This window comes from Lacerta agilis, chromosome 13, assembly GCF_009819535.1.
Source record: "Lacerta agilis isolate rLacAgi1 chromosome 13, rLacAgi1.pri, whole genome shotgun sequence".
Taxonomy (NCBI): domain Eukaryota; kingdom Metazoa; phylum Chordata; class Lepidosauria; order Squamata; family Lacertidae; genus Lacerta; species Lacerta agilis.
The window spans coordinates 47,291,676-47,308,875 of NC_046324.1; the positions used below are offsets into that span (position 1 = coordinate 47,291,676).

At 44.1% G+C, this 17,200-nt stretch overlaps 2 protein-coding genes across 3 annotated transcripts in view; one reads left to right on the top strand and one right to left on the bottom strand.

Annotated features, from left to right (window-relative positions):
* The window catches only part of C13H7orf50 (chromosome 13 C7orf50 homolog), a 155,842-nt gene that overhangs the window by 72,846 nt on the left and 65,796 nt on the right, over positions 1-17,200 (bottom strand). The gene's annotated exons all lie outside the window — the stretch shown is intronic.
* GPR146 (G protein-coupled receptor 146) overlaps positions 1-17,200 on the top strand; it is a 48,002-nt gene that overhangs the window by 19,882 nt on the left and 10,920 nt on the right. The window contains exon 2 of one of the 2 annotated variants that reach the window (XM_033167201.1): positions 11,659-11,782. The gene's annotated coding sequence lies outside the window, so the exon portion shown is untranslated. Of the gene's footprint in view, positions 1-11,576; positions 11,783-17,200 lie in introns of those variants that run through there. The other variant, XM_033167202.1, reaches the window with a different exon arrangement.

The window sequence follows — 17,200 nt, forward strand, 5'->3', positions numbered from 1 at the left end:
TTAAGAATGCTGCAAACCTGGAAGTAGGTGTTTTGGCTTGTGAACTTTGCCTAGGAAGCAGAACATGTTCCGCTTCCTGTTGAGTGTGTTCCATTTGTAAATTGAGTCCCCCGCTGCTATGGGAAAGCACGCCTTAGTTTAAGAACGCTTTGGTAAATCAGTTGCAGGGGCGTCGTTGGGGAGGGGCGGTAGGGGCGGTACGCCCCCAGTGACAGGGTGATAAGCCGCGGGTGGGGGTGAGAAGCGGCGGCCCCTCCCACGCGCTGCTGCTCCCTCCGTCACCCCGGGAGCAGCAGCGCTGCACGGACGGGGTGCTCGCTCAGCCGAGCACCCCGTCTGTGCAGCGCTGCTGCTCCTGGGGTGACCGGTGGTGCGTGGGGAGTGGCAGGAGGGGCCGCCGCTTGTCACCCCCACGCACCGCCGCTCGCTCCGTTGCCGTGGGAGAAGCAGCGCACAGTGTGTGCGGTGCTGCTGCTCCCGGGGCGACAGAACAAACGGCGGCCGAAAGAGAAAGCGGGCAGGGAAGCAAAGCCGGCGCTTAAAGCGCTGCTTTGCTTCCTTTTTTCCTCCCCTTTCGGCACTGAAAGGGGGGGGGGAGCAAAGCCGGCGCTTAAAGCGCCGCTTTGCTTCCTTTTTTCCTCCCCTTTCGGCACTGAAAGGGGGGGGGGAGCAAAGCCGGCGCTTAAAGCGCCGCTTTGCTTCCTTTTTTCCTCCCCTTTCGGCACTGAAAGGGGGGGGGAGCAAAGCCGGCGCTTAAAGCGCCGCTTTGCTTCCTTTTTTCCTCCCCTTTCGGCACTGAAAGGGAGGGGGGGAAGCAAAGCCGGCGCTTAAAGCGCCGCTTTGCTTCCTTTTTTCCTCCCCTTTCGGCACTGAAAGGGGGGGGGGGAGCAAAGCCGGCGCTTAAAGCGCCGCTTTGCTTCCTTTTTTCCTCCCCTTTCGGCACTGAAAGGGGGGGGGAGCAAAGCCGGCGCTTAAACACGCCGCTTTGCTTCCTTTTTTCCTCCCCTTTCGGCACTGAAAGGGGGGGGGAGCAAAGCCGGCGCTTAAAGCGCCGCTTTGCTTCCTTTTTTCCTCCCCTTTCGGCACTGAAAGGGGGGGGGAGCAAAGCCGGCGCTTAAAGCGCCGCTTTGCTTCCTTTTTTCCTCCCCTTTCGGCACTGTAAGGGGGGGGGAAGCAAAGCCGGCGCTTAAAGCGCCGCTTTGCTTCCTTTTTTCCTCCCCTTTCGGCACTGAATGGGGGGGGGGAAGCAAAGCCGGCGCTTAAAGCGCCGCTTTGCTTCCTTTTTTCCTCCCCTTTCGGCACTGAAAGGGGGGGGGAAGCAAAGCCGGCGCTTAAAGCGCCGCTTTGCTTCCTTTTTTCCTCCCCTTTCGGTACTGTAAGGGGGGGGGGGAAGCAAAGCCGGCGCTTAAAGCGCCGCTTTGCTTCCTTTTTTCCTCCCCTTTCGGCACTGAATGGGGGGGGGGAAGCAAAGCCGGCGCTTAAAGCGCCGCTTTGCTTCCTTTTTTCCTCCCCTTTCGGCACTGAAAGAAGCCAAAAGGGAAGGGGGGGAGCAAAGCGGGCGCTCTCAAGCGCCTGCTATGTTCCTTTTTTTCCCCGGGGGCCTGGCATCGCGCTGTGAACGTGCGTCATGACGTCATGACGCACGCACGCGTCACGATGCCCCGCCCCCAGGGGTGCCTCTTCGCTTCCCGCCCCGGGTGGCCAAGGGGCTAGGAACGCCCCTGATCAGTTGTGATTCCTGGGTTAGCTTATGTCTGAACTGTCATGGTTTGTTTTGTTCAAACCATGGCTGGTAAGCCAAAAACAAACTTTGTTTGGCTTTATATTGTGTTTTGCATGGAGCAAAGCCAACTATCACCCTGGTTCCGACATAATGCTGAGTCAGGGGTTGTGGTTTGCTGCTCCCACCTGCACTGGGGAGGAGTAAAAAGGGAGCTAACTCTATTCACCATGGCTTACCATGGCATGCAAACAGGGATGGGTGAATCTTTCGATTTTGGTTTCACAGTTTCTCATATTTCCAATCTTCAGTTCTCCATATGTTTGTGTAGTTGTTGTTTTTTTTAAAAAAAGTCATCATGAAAATTCATTGGCATTGTAGTGCAAATTCTCCTAAGATACTTTTTTGTATGCAATTTTGACTAATATACAAAATTTTGCAAAGCAAATTTCAGTAATATAATGCAATTTGTCTATGTTACTTTCACCAACATAGGCATTTTTATGAACAGTTTATCCCAAAACATCTGGAGGGCAGAGTTTGCCTATGCCTGCCTTAGTGTGTGCATTTTTTTACTTATCTGTGTGGAGAACTGTATTGCAAAATTCAGAGAAGTGTGAATTTCAAAGGACTGCTGTGTTTTGGTTTGCATAGCATTTTAGAAAGTGTGAACTATGTATATTCTCCTTTAAATGTGAACTGAAGTGAATTCCTCGCTCATTCAAAAATTCAAATACTGTCAGTGGGCAAGAAGCTATGGCAACACACAACAGCTGTTTCCAGACTGTTTTTAAGGGCAGCCCCAGATAAAAGTGCACTGTAGTAGCAAGAGATAAAGGTGTAGCTAGGAAAGTAACCCTCTATATAAAGCAACACAGAATTGCACAAGGAATGCAGTAACTGCACACTGAGCACATCTGCCATAGTACCACTGACCTATAAGTGAACTTTCATAGGTCTGCTACTCAAGATTAGAAATGCAAATATGTCCTTAAGTACAAGAGATAGAGGCACTCAGATCTCCAACTATTTAGCACACATCCAAGTCAATGGAATGTACCAAAAAAGATAAAAGTATCTTATCAGACTTTACGCTAATAAAACCAGAGACTGCTTTATATTCTTAAAACTATAAAAAGGTTAAGGAAAGGAAAATCCTATGTTTTAAGACCTGTGAAGAAACATGGCATTGCTCAATACTCCAGGCAGAATGATGTGTTTTTCTTTTGATATGCACTTGCAATCGCTACTGAAATGGACTCAAATTGTGCACATGCACTACGTTATAATACAGACCACTAATGAATTTTAAACCATTACAAGAGCCATTTATAAGATCATCCAAGCTGCTCAGATAGCTTTCAGCTCAGCTGATTTGTGCCTTTGTGGTTTTGTAAAATTCTAATGTGGAATGTATTCCTGCAGACATTTACTCAGATGTAACTGAATTTACATCGCACTTATACTATTGAAAAGTACGTGTAAAAGCCACATCAACAGGAAATTTTACATATCTGGGAGCATTATCTATGCTATATCATGGAAAATTGCAATGCTCCACTGTAAAAATCAGAGAAGCAAATGCTACCACTTTTGCATGTTCTTGGCTCATAAAAAATAGAAAAGATAAGCTTTTGCAAGGCCAATGCAATTTATGGTGTAGCCGAAAAGGCATAGGAGATAAAAATTTGCCTTGAGCTGCATTTGAAAGCTATGTAGGTAAAGAGATGTGAGGGCTCACTTAGATAAGCACAAACAAAACAGAGTTTTATAACAACTTAAAGACTAGTAAATACATTGGTAATTTAAAGCTTAGCAGACATACACACAGGTATAGAGGAAAGAAACTGTAACTAGTGGGGCCAAAAGACCATGAAATGGGGTAACTGTGGTTGTCCATATCAGGATGGCATCACCCTCTGGAGCACCTAGGCAGGATCATTTCCCATTGCTCCCCTGACTCCCAATCTAGACTGGAAGAGCAAGCAACCTCTTAACCCCAAACTGGAAGAGGGGTCACGGGATCAAAACACTCAACTGGTACGTGAGTTACCTCAAAGCAAATCCCATATGTTGTTGTTGTTCAGTCGTTCAGTCGTGTCCGACTCTTCGTGACCCCATGGACCAGAGTACGCCAGGCACGCCTATCCTTCACTGCCTCTCGCAGTTTGGCCAAACTCATGTTAGTAGCTTCAAGAACACTGTCCAACCATCTCATCCTCTGTCGTCCCCTTCTCCTTGTGCCCTCCATCTTTCCCAACATCAGGGTCTTTTCTAGGGAGTCTTCTCTTCTCATGAGGTGGCCAAAGTACTGGAGCCTCAACTTCAGGATCTGTCCTTCTAGTGAGTACTCAGGGCTGATTTCTTTGAGAATGGATAGGTTTGATCTTCTTGCAGTCCACGGGACTCTCAAGAGTCTCCTCCAGCACCATAATTCAAAAGCATCAATTCTACGGCGATCAGCCTTCTTTATGGTCCAGCTCTCACTTCCGTACATTACTACTGGGAAAACCATAGCTTTAACTATACGGACCTTTGTCGGCAAGGTGATGTCTTTGCTTTTTAAGATGCTGTCTAGGTTTGTCATTGCTTTTCTCCCAAGAAGCAGGCGTCTTCTGATTTCGTGACTGCTGTCACCATCTGCAGTAATCATGGAACCCAAGAAAGTGAAATCTCTCACTGCCTCCATTTCTTCCCCTTCTATTTGCCAGGAGGTGATGGGACCAGTGGCCATGATCTTAGTTTTTTTGATGTTGAGCTTCAGACCATATTTTGCGCTCTCTTCTTTCACCCTCATTAAAAGGTTCTTCAATTCTTCCTCACTTTCTGCCATCAAGGTAGTATCATCAGCATATCTGAGGTTGTTGATATTTTTTCCGGCAATCTTAATTCCGGTTGGGGATTCATCCAGTCCAGCCTTTCGCATGATGTATTCTGCATATAAGTTAAATAAGCAGGGAGACAATATACAGCCTTGTCGTACTCCTTTCCCAATTTTGAACCAATCAGTTGTTCCATATCCAGTTCTAACTGTAGCTTCTTGTCCCACATAGAGATTTCTCAGGAGGCAAATGAGGTGATCCGGCACTCCCATTTCTTTAAGAACTTGCCATAGTTTGCTGTGGTCGACACAGTCAAATGCTTTTGCATAATCAATGAAGCAGAAGTAGATGTTTTTCTGGAACTCTCTGGCTTTCTCCATAATCCAGCGCATGTTTGCAATTTGGTCTCTGGTTCCTCTGCCCCTTCGAAATCCAGCTTGCACTTCTGGGAGTTCTCGGTCCACATACTGCTTAAGCCTGCCTTGTAGAATTTTAAGCATAACCTTGCTAGCGTGTGAAATGAGTGCAATTGTGCGGTAGTTGGAGCATTCTTTGGCACTGCCCTTCTTTGGGATTGGGATGTAGACTGATCCAGCTTACCAAGGTTCATGGTTCTTACATTCCAGGTTCCTATGCAATACTTTTCTTTACAGCATTGGACTTTCCTTTCGCTTCCAGGCATATCCGCAACTGAGCGTCCTTTCAGCTTTGGCCCAGCCGCTTCATCAGCTCTGGATCTACTTGTACTTGTCCTGCGCTCTTCCCCAGTAGCATGTTGGACGCCTTCCGACCTGAGGGGCTCATCTTCCAGCGTCATATCTTTTATATGCCTGTTGTCTTTGTCCATGGAGTTTTCTTGGCAGGGATACTGGAGCGGCTTGCCAGTTCCTTCTCCAGGTGGATCACGTTTGGTCCAAACTCTCCGCTATGACCTGTCCATCTTGACCTGTCCATAGCTTGCCTGAGTAATTCAAGCCCCTTCGCCATGACAAGGCAGTGATCCATGAAGGGGCAAATCCCATATACATAACTATTAATGATGAATACAATGTATGAAAAGAGAAGTGAGAAAGGAATTGAACTCGGAAGTCCCTAGATGCCTCTCTCACATGTATGGCACTTCCAGAATCCACACTTTTAATTCTTAGTGGAAAGTTATATGCCGGCCCCTGGCGTGCTCTGGTCCATGGGGTCATGAAGAGTTGGACACAACTAAACGACTAAACAACAACAACATGCCGGCACCAGAAAGAAGGGTGGGTGGAATGTCATCTAGGAGACTCAGAGAACAGAAATTCATGGCAAAAACATTTCCATTTTCTTCAGAGGCTCCCTGAGTGCATGTATAATTCTGATTTCACAGAGAGTAATACTCCTAGGTTTCCCGAGGACCAGTCATACTGTCCCAACAACTGCTGCAGAACTCAGTGGCCAAGTGTTCCATCTGCAGAGCAAGAAACTCTACTAGTAATGTTTAGTATAAACATGTGAACAGATGCCAAAGATGCAACAATATACATAACTAGGCTGAAACCTGGTGTATTACTTAAAACTGAAGTAATCTAAAAGCTTTCTCTAAATGCACACAAACAAAGCAAAGCAGACATTGCAGGGGATTGGACTAGATGATCCCTACCTACAATCCTGAGGGACGCAGGTGGCGCTGTGGGTTAAACCACAGAGCCTAGGGCCTGCCGATCAGAAGGTCAGCAGTTTGAATCCCCACAATGGGGTGAGCTCCAGTTGCTTGGTCCCTGCTCCTGCCAACCTAGCAGTTTGAAAGCACGTCAAAGCACAAGTAGATAAATAGGTACTGCTCAGGCGGGAAGGTAAAGCTGTACACCGGCTCCCTCAGTCTGTAAAGCGAGATGAGAGCTGCAACCCAAGAGTCGTCCGCAACTGGACCTAATGGTCAGGGGTCACTTTACCTTTACCTACAATCCTATGGTCCTGTATTTGAGAATTATATATAATATGCCCCTTCTCAAAGGCACCAAATATTCCCTAGGTGGAGGCAGCCCTGTTAACAGGGGTGGAAAGTTCTTGCTTTCTTATTGGGGTTTTTTGTTGTTGTTCTTGTTTTTATTATGTGTTTTGTGTTTTTTTCTTGTATTTTTATGTTGTAAACCACAATGAGATGTATGGATGAAGGGTGATATACAAATAAAATAAATAAATAAATAAATCCATGTTTCTGTACAGGGAAACGAACTCTCAGTAACGCCAAATCAGTAGCTAGCAAAGCTGACATGCAGAACAGAGAAACCTATAAACGATGTTGTAACTGTTTCACCTGTAATGTCATCACAGGATATTTCTTATGTTAAGATTCATGATTTGATTTGATTTTTAGATTTGTACAACGGTTTGTATATGAAAATTCAATCAAACCACAAAAGGCTGCTTATCTAAGGGAATTATTTTTCGCACCCGTTAGACATGATTACTCAGCTTCATTTCAACTTATGCCCACAGAATATCGGACTGGTAAATTCTTTAATAGGCCAACCAATGAACATCTTTGTGTGTATAAATCGTCAGAACAAAGACACTGCACAGCCTATCATGTATAGCCTTTTGTAGAATTCATCTGGGGATATACTTCTCTATTCAATACAGTATTTTCTGGAACATTAATCAGATTATTTCAAAATTAGATAGTTACTGGTTGATGCAGACAGGTTTGTTACCTATAAGGCTTTATATGTGCTAGCAACAAAAAAAAATCACAGGATACTTTTTTGACCTAAAACAGTGTAAGCTCCTAAGAGGAGTTCTTTTTTCATCTAAATGATTTGAGAAACTTTGTGATTATAAGCTTTAATAATTTGCAATTCTGAAAATGTATTGTTGCATGCCACCCCAGTCTCTGAGCAGTGTGAGACTCCAGGGGTTCTAGGCACATACCCAGGGTTTGTGTTTCATTTTGCAACGAGGCCCAGTGGAGACTGTGGTGTCTTTAGGATACAGTGGAACCTCAGTTGTTGAACGTCTCTGTTGACGCACGTTTCGGCTTTTGAACGTCGAAAACCCAGAAGTACCTGCTTCAGTTTTCAAACAATTTTTGGAAGCCGAACGTGCCTCACAGCTTCTGTTTTGAGTTTCCCTATTGCATTGAGGCTTCTGCTTTCAGTTTTCGGACATTTCTGAAGTCGAACGGTCTTCCGGAACGGATTACATTCGAAAACCGAGGTTCCACTGTATATGGTCTATTTACACACTTATGCAACTTGAGCCTGTGATGGAGGCATTCACAGCAAAATCACCTCCCAAAGGATCTTGTTTATCCCATAGCTGCAGCCTTGGGTTCAAACAGAAATCAAACCTTGCTTTCAAAAATTGCTCTGACTCGCTCCCCAGCTTGCTGTTTTTCTTCTAGGTCACATCACTGTTCTCCATTCCAGCTTTTTCTGTAGGGGGAGGGCCCTCCACCCATTTGCCGTCTTGCACCAAGTCCCTTAAATCACCTCACCAGGAAGTTACCTTGGCTATTTCAGGAATTAGAAGGCTTGATTAGCTTTTAACACTTGCTGGATCAAGGGATTAGAGTGGTCTGGCACACACACACCCAAAAAAGCCCCACAGCAGTGTGTTTTAACTTTTTCTTCTGATTGTTTGTTCTAGTGATTTATATTGTACTGTAATGGTCATTGGCTATTAAGTATAAGACACTGACTGAGAATAGGGATATCACACTCAAAGGCCGCTGAAGCTGCTGCCTGCAAGAAAGAGTGGGCAGCAATAACCCCATTAGTAGGTCTTTCACTAACACCTTATAGGCTAAGAGTATGTGTTCTTTAATCCATATGGATTTGGACATCTTACTTTCTCTAGCCTCTGACCTTGTACTCTTCCATGCAATCTAAATAGAAGCACAGTGCACATCCACACCCACAGTGCACCACATACTTCTAGCTTGTGCCGGCTCTGTTCCCTGGGATCACAGAATCATAGAATCTTAGAGCAATGCAGGAATCTCAGCTACAGCATCCATGACAGATGGCCATCCACTCTTTGCTTAGAAACCCCTAAGGATGAAGAGCCACCAGCTCTTGTGGGAGTCTTTTCCACTGTTGAACAGGCTTGGGGCAAAAGGACAGCAGAGAAACCTAGAATCTATAGATCAGAGAATTCTTTAGGGACCAAGGGAAAATATGGCTGAAGGCCTATCTCTTTCATGTGGAAGACACATGATTTTGGGTCCACTAACAACACTCTCAGCCCTGAGTCTCTGTGGGCTGGTGTTATGGCCACTAAAAAAACCATCTAAATGTGAGCAAAATAGGAAAAATGTGACCACTTGTTCAAAGGGCTTGGAGCTACAGAGTTTGGCTCCTAGAATCACCAATATGGCCCAACATTATGGCTAACTAGGTAGAGTCAGTTTACGAATCAAGGTCACCCTACCCATTGGTGAAGTAACTGAATGTTTCTGCCTACATGCTCCAGAAGGGGGCATCATCCTGAGGATTAGGAAAGCCCTCTGTGAACCTTTGGAGAAGACAGTATTAGCAAACTGTTATGAATGTGTTCTTGCATGGATTTGAGCTGTACATAAATGTTACAGACCCACCACTATCCAATACATTTCCTGGCTTTGGGGATTTATTGTTGACTTCCTGCCCCTTTTGTGCACAAATGTAGATATATTTGCCAACTGAGGATACACTTCATGCTTCTCATAAAAGCTTGACACCAAATCTGCTTATCTTCTAAGAAGCCACAAGACTCTAGCTATTACTTTTTTCCAGCACATATGCCGTCTCAGGGTTAGCGCCTATCCTTATATAGCCAAAACAGCACCACCTACTCACAAAAGAGAATTATCAGCAGGCTCAGGTGAATGCTGAGCTTTGCGGTACAAAAAAAAGGAGGGAATCCCACCCCACCCCCCAAATAGAGAAAACAAGAGGATGGAAAGAAGGAATGCGGAATCAAAGTCAAACAAGGCCATGACCTGAGTCTTAGCCAGAGCTCACCACATGGCCATAGACTCTACTGCAGCCAACATGATCTTGGTCTTCAAGGGTTCCTTAGCTGGGACAGTTTTCCCACTCTGGACACCTTCAAGGGCCCCAGCCATCCTTCTGCATGCAATGCCCCTCCATTTAAAAATCTGACTGAAAAAAATTGAGTCTGGGAATATGGAATCCAATAAAAAAGGGAATGAGTTTATTCTAAAGCCCTGGTTGGCAACTAATTTTTAAACTAGGACCATATTTTCAATGCAGCAAAGACTCAAGGATCAAGGACACTGTGAAATGGGCAAAATGTTTTTTAACACCCTCTTCCCAGCATGAACAGCAACACAGCTTCTGACAATTCCCACTCCTTATACACTTCAATTTATTGCTTCCCTATTTGAGCCAAGAAGCAGGCAAAAGGGAGCCGGCCTTCTGCTGGTGTTCAAGCAGGATAAAAGGCAGTCAAAGAGCCTGTGCATCAGAGCTTTGAGGAAGAAGCCACTGACAGGGCCTGTTGCAATGTATGTGTCTGAACCCACATGCCTGTCTCCAGACAGTGCCAAGGGGTGGTATTTTCTAAGGCACCAAGACCTGCCTAATGCCAACCATTGCAACAGCGCAGTCATTTTCATTTTGCATAGAGCATCTGAGGTCAGAGGGGAAATTCTGTTTCCACTCCTCATATACAACACATGAAGTGGATCTACTGAGGATGCTTTGTAAGAAAAATAAATAAACCTTTATTGGCACTACACTACCTGTGTGCAGTGAAGTTAAACAAGCCCCCGCCCCCCATACACTCAGTCTTGTTCGCACTCTGTGTGCTTGTCGGAAGTCAATTGCACCACTATTTTTTTCCATTCAGCAGCCCAACTGCCCACGGATAAAAACTGTTCTTTAACCTGTTGGTGCGGCTACTATACTTCTGTATCTCCTGCCCGAAGGTAGGAGATTAAAGAGGTGCTGGCCGGGGTGAGTCATCCCTGAGAATTTTCCTCACTCTCCTGAGGCAGCGGTCTCCTGCGATGTCATCTAGTGAACTCAGGGGACAGCCCACGATATCATGTGCTGTATTCACCACCCTCTGTAGGGACTTCCTTCCGTGGCTGTCAAACCAGCATACCACCTTACCAACATTCAAGGTATGGCAATGGCAAGTGATGTGCACAGTGCTGTTTTTCTAGAAAAGGAGGTGCCAGAACTCACCATGAACACCTCCCTCATACTCTTTAATGGCATTGGCACTGACCTGAGAGATGCCAGAACTGAGTTCCAGTGAGTTCTGGCTGGGGGGTGGGAAACCCTGAAGGTGCATAAGAAGAGGCGTCATATTTCTGACAGCAGTGGCTGTATTGAGGACCAAACAAGAAACCTCTGGAGGCTTAACTGAGCTTCTAGGCAGCATACAGTAAAATTAAAACCCACAAAAAGGCAATTTCAATAAGAAGAAATAATATATAGTAATATAGTCTTGGTTTAAATAATCCTGCTGTTGTACTGCTTTGTACTTTGAAATCCTCGTTACACTGTAAAATTGTAAGTTCCTTTCTAGAATACTGTTCTTCCTAAGGCTATGTTTCTATTAATAAGGTAATGCTGCTATGTTTGACTTTAAAAAACTCACAAACCTTCCTGGAATAATCTGCAAATGAAATGTACATGCCTCAGTATTCCTATTTTTTAATAAGACTACTCACAGCTTCAATGCTTATTCCCTATTGTGGTCCCATGGTCTGTGTGCACTTGATAATGGTTTTATTATGAAACTGTCTTAGAGGTTTAACGGTTCTCTAACTAGAAAAATGCCTTTTAATGTGATGCCTTTTCAAAAAAAAAAAAATACAGAGAGCATTCAGCACTCTCTCTACACTGCTGCAGAGGCAAATCAGCCTCAGGGCAGTAATCAGACCTCATGATTAATGCCCCTTCACCCTCCTGACTTAATCACTTAGAGATATCACTGTGGAGGGCTTGATTTTGTAACAGACCTCTCTGCCAATCGGAGAGTACAGCTGAAGCTTAAAGGATTATGCTGTGTATGTATGTGTTGGGGGAGGTCACGTGAATACATGGAGTTCAGTGCCACTAACAACAGTGATGTGGTGGAGTCAGCGTTCTTCTGCTAAGCTCAGCTATTGTTTACCCTTTACAGAATTGAGACACCGGAGCTTTTGCTGAACTTACTCTGAGAAAGTTCCAATTTGAGGAGCAAAATGTTTCTGCCTGCTGTCAAGAAGCCTACATACTTCACTCTGAGGCAAGGTAGTGCATACCAGGTGAGTGTTGCTTTGTAGCTTGTTCTTTAAAACAAAGGGAATTAAAGGGTGTTGTTTTTGCTATAATACAGGCAAACAGTGAATAAGCAAAAGCACAGACCTTCTGCATCAGAAGGCAGTAAGCACCTGTGAGACGATTCATAATTTTTTAAAAAGGTAATCTGTTAGGAAATTGTGTATGTAGCTATCTTTGTCTCAATACTATGGATCTTATATCTAATCAAACTTCATCTAACCTTAGATCAACTTTCTTTACTGCAATTTTTCTGGAAATACATATTGTATACATTAAAATTGATCAGTACCTTTAATACTTTCTGTTTTGTCATCCATAAAATACAAGGTTATCACAACAGATTTAAGAAAGAAATATAATGGTACACAAAATATTACAAAGCTGTGATTTTACATTTTATGTTGCAATAAGTTAAGAGTCAGCAATCCAGCTGCATTTTTATTAAGTCATTAGAAGAGATGGTTAGCAAAAGATGAAACTTCATTAGATTGTAACAGACTTGGCTTGGTATTTTAATGCTAACATAGATTCAAAAGAACTTTTAATCCTGTTTTGCAATATACATGAATGATAGACACAGTCTGGTATCTGCATGTCTACTGTAGTATTAAGCAAGACTCAAAAGAAGTATTGCCTGGAACAACCAAGTTTTGTAGCACCTTAAAAATTAATTTTTAAGTCAACTAATAAATTAATTGCAGGGGGCTGGACTAGATGACCCTCATCTAGCCCAACTCTACAGTTCTATGATTCTATGACTCTAGTCCACAAAACATTATACCATAATCAATTTTTTTGTCTTTAAGGTGCTACAAAGCCAGCTTTATGATTTTTGGTATAGCAGATTCCCCCCAGAAGCAGTCTGAGCTAAGCAATTAATAACAGAACCTTAGATCCTCCATATAAATCCTAAAAAAGCTAAAGAGACAAAATTACAAAAATGTTCTGAATACCTGCCCATTAGTTTCCAACTGAAATATACAGAAATATTATCTAGCTGACTTCAGGAGTCAAAGATGAACTGAAATATTTGTGAATGTTTAAATGCAGATATGAATAGTCTTACTGGTAAAAATTATATGATTGTTGGTTCAAATAATGATTGGTAGCAGAAAATCAATTGTGTCTGAAACAAGCAGCTCTTTTCTAAAAGAAAAATGTGCCTGACGAGCCATGCCCACCTGCAGAACTACCGGTAGTTTACAAATGAAGCCTTTTGTAAAGGAAAATTTGGAATTTAGCAACTACTGCAGACCAACAATACCATACCTCTTTTGCAGGTAAAATTCCACACACCTCTCAATGGAGGAATATAGGTTTGTGTAAGTCTGACAGCTTAAGCATCAATATCAATCTAATTTATATATATATCATAGTATACATCCTAATTACACCACAACCATCCTGTGAGGACCAAAAGCCGTAACAAATTTATTTATTATATTAATTCAAAGCTTGAAAGCTACTGGATTTTGGGAGTTAACCCACTGAGTACTATTTAATCTCAAGTGCATGGAAAGCAATACAAGTACTTAAATATCTAAGTTTCTGCACACTGCCCAGAAGCCACATAGATATTCCCCCCATTATGTAAAAATTATATATAAAAAATACTAAGCTTATGCTTTAATGAAAACAGCATATTCCCATCAGGGGAATATTCCATATCAGGGGAAAAGGTGCAGTATAACAATAATGATAATGATAATACTGTTCATGGACAAAGAACATTTATGCAACTAGTGAAATAATATGTGGGCATAAATTACAAAGGACTTCTGTTAAACCGACAGTAGAAAAGAAGATGCACAAGAAATTTCAAGTAATAATAATAAATACATGAATAACATTAAGAAGGGACTTATTGAAAAAGAAATGGTTTAATACTGGATGATTAACTTCACCAACTGTCCCTGCTTCAATAACATTTAGAAACATTTCAATCAGCTTCCCAGTAAGGTTGCAACCCATCCCTGGAAAAATGTGAGTTATCGCAGGACATGGGCAGAGGCTGGGGCCAGGAGGAGTTTTTACGTGGGTAGAGGATGGGTCACGTAACATGAGAGATGGGGTTTGCTGTGCACAGGGGCATCTTACCCATAGAGGCTAGTGGCGCGGGTCTCCAGGGTGCCAAGTTCTGGAGGGTGCCAGGGAAGAGGCGGAGGCTGTATGCGGCGCCTCCCGGCATCAGCTCGCTGCCCTCGCCCGCCTCTGCCATGCCGCACCGAAGCAGCACCGCGCCCGGAGCCTCCGTCTGCTGTGGCCCCCGCAGCACGAAGCGGCCAGCTGAGCCGGAAGGCACCGTGTCCAGCCTCTGCCTCTTCCCCGTCGGAAGAGCCACCCTCCAGCCACTGCCCATCTCCTCCAGCCCCGCCGTCCTCCCTAAAAAATGTCAACTCTGGGAAACGGGGGGGGGGGGCGCCGCTGGAGGGAGTTTTGCACCACAGCGCCAGATATGCTTAAGACGGTCCTGGCTGTGCACAGGCCTGCTACGGTGGAGTCTCAGGTTTTGTGTGGACGGGGAGGGGGGGTGTCAGAGAGCAAGAGAGGAGGGTTGTAGGGCCCTGGTCCAGTGTGAGAAGAGAATTTTTTTTGTGTGGGCAGAGGGGATGGGATGGGTCACTCGCAGAGTGAGAGAGGGGCTTGCACGGTCCTGATGGAGAACGGGGGGGGGGAGTTTTTGCTAGGGCAGAGGGGATGGGTCAGACTCAGAAAGCAAGAGAGGGGCTTGCACGGTCCTGATGGAGAATGGGGGGGGGGAAGAGTTTTTGCATGGGCAGGGGTAGGTGCATCAAAGATGGAGATTCAGAGTCTCAGCGTCAGAGAGTGAAGAGGGGTTTCATGGGCCTGGTCTGTCCATCCGGTGGAGAGCAGGGGGATTGGGTATGAGAGTTATTGCATGGGCAGAGGTGGGTGGGACGGAGAGTGATAGGGTGTTGTTGTTTTTTATTTTTATTTTTTTATGAAAATTTATTGGTTTTACAACAAACAACAGACAAATATAACACCCACATTGACCCAACACCCAACTAAAAATAGACAAATACACAAACGCCAATAATAATTCTTCTTATACTGTAAGAAAAAAAAAATTCCTTGGTTGAATCTTGATACAGACTTCCCCTGCCTTTTCACCTTCGGTTCTAATCCTAAATATTACTTTAATAACATCATATACCATCATAATCTTAAAAAATCAAAAATCTAAAAATTAATATCTAAAACACTCTTCTTAACAAATCTTGTTTTATAATAAACAATATTTTCCCATTCTTATCTTAACATAGATCGAGTCATATTGTAACTTCGTATTAATTCCACACAAGATTCTAATTCTTAACCCATTATTTTCAATATAGATCATAACAAAAATCTTCATTCTCTATAACTGCTGTTAATAACAAAAATTTAAATATCTCTTTTCTTTGTCTAAAACTTAAAGTCTTGACACACCGGTTTCAGGTTACCATAATAGATCCCTTTTTCCTTTTTACCCTTAATACAGCTCACCCAATCCCCCTTCTGTCCATTTTCTTTGGTCGTCTTGCTCCAGAGCCGCTCCTCGAAGTGTCCTTTTTCTTTACAAGTCCACAGATCCAGACTAAGTCCACAACAATCCTTGCACAGAGCATCCGGGTATGCACCTTTTCTTCCGGCCTCTCCAGTTCATCGTCACATTCTTCTTTTATTTGTAGACATAAGCATAAAATTTTCACCTTCGCTCCCGAGCTCTCACCTCGAGAGTTAGATATAACAATTTTCTCCGTCCTGGCCACCCCCAAAGGACGATCCATTTCTCCGGAGTCGCCATATCATTCCATCCTGTTGTTCAATCAATCCCCTCAGTTCCGTGCCAAGGTTCTCTTCCAATGCAGCCATTTCCTGTGAAGTCTCCTCTGTGGGATATAACTTTTCTGACATATGACAATTCAATATTTCCAATTTTCGGTTAAGCAGTTCCAGTCTCAATAAAATAATCCTTTCTTCATCACTCATTTCACAGTTCGTAGCCAAGTCAAAAACAAAGCCAAGCATGGCAGAAGCGGGCATAGGTGTCAAATTACAGTTTCGATTTTCAGACTTCTCCATCTTAATACCAGTAACTTTCCATTCAGTCACAGTCCTTCACGGCCATTTTCCCTGAATCCAGGGCACAAGAACCACAGATTTTAAAAAGAGATATTGTCCACCAATTTATTCCCCAAAGGGAAATCCAGAAAGTCTCACTTGTCAAACTTTAAATACTTTGTAGCCATCGCTGTAACAGCAGTCTCTTAAGCTGGTTATTTTCTATCCCCCGAAGGGAGAGAGGCAGGCTCCCTTTCCAAATATCACCCAGGTCGTCAAAAAAGCGCAAAAGCAAGTCTGATCCAATACTCACGACCACCGGGATTCTTAGACTCCAGATTTGACAGGTAGAACATTGACGCTCATCGTGGGGGCAACCGCCGCTCCGCGTCCCGGTTGGGGCATGTCCCCTGAAGCCCGGCTCCGTTTTCCCTTCACCCCCACTCCCCCTTTACAGGGGGAGCGAGGGAAGGGTTCGGAGCCACAGTGGGCATAGCCGGGGAGCCCAGGGTGCGGGACGCTCTTCCCGCACCCCATCGGAGCCCCGCTTTGCGGTAGCGGGGCTCCAACCCCTGGGACGGACTGGGTCGCCTCGCAGCCGAGGCGACCCACGACCGCTCCGCAATGGCGTCGCCGCCGGAAGTCGGTGTTGTTGTTTTTTAATTGAATAAACCACTGTAACACCTGTGTGCCATTGTAATGGACTGCTTTGAAGTAATTTCTGCACCCCCAAATTTGTAATTTGTAACCCCCAAATTCCCCACCCCAACAAGTCCCATAATTTGCCTGACCAAAGGGGACAACCCTACTTCCCAGTTATGTTGCTATTGTCTGCACCCTTAGAAATAATGAAGAACAAAAAATAGTTGCCAGGAAAATTGCACTCTAATTCACTGTCAAAAGTTACTAAAGGTGTGGCCTAGTAAATATAATAGGAAGAAATGTTCAGTAAAATCAATGAAACTAACTTCCATTTACACACTTTAATAAAGTAAGAACACTTAAGTCTACCAACTCTGCTAGGGATTAAGTAACGAGAGTATCATTTGATTGGGAATTAGCAAACTTCCTAGTAATTTTAGCCACAAAGTAGCTACCCTGAACAGTCAAGACCAGAAATGCAAACCAAAGCAACCATCCTTATTAGGAACACCAATGGGAGAAAATATCCTGTTTCACTGCATTTCCTGGAAATATTTATGCATTACAAGTCCTGGCATTCTGGGACCACAGAATATGAGCCCGTTTCTCAACAGGAAACTCCGCTACAGCCAGCATAATGCACTGCTGATAAGTCACTAGGTCGACTTTCACTTGTTTTATTGACAGGAAGT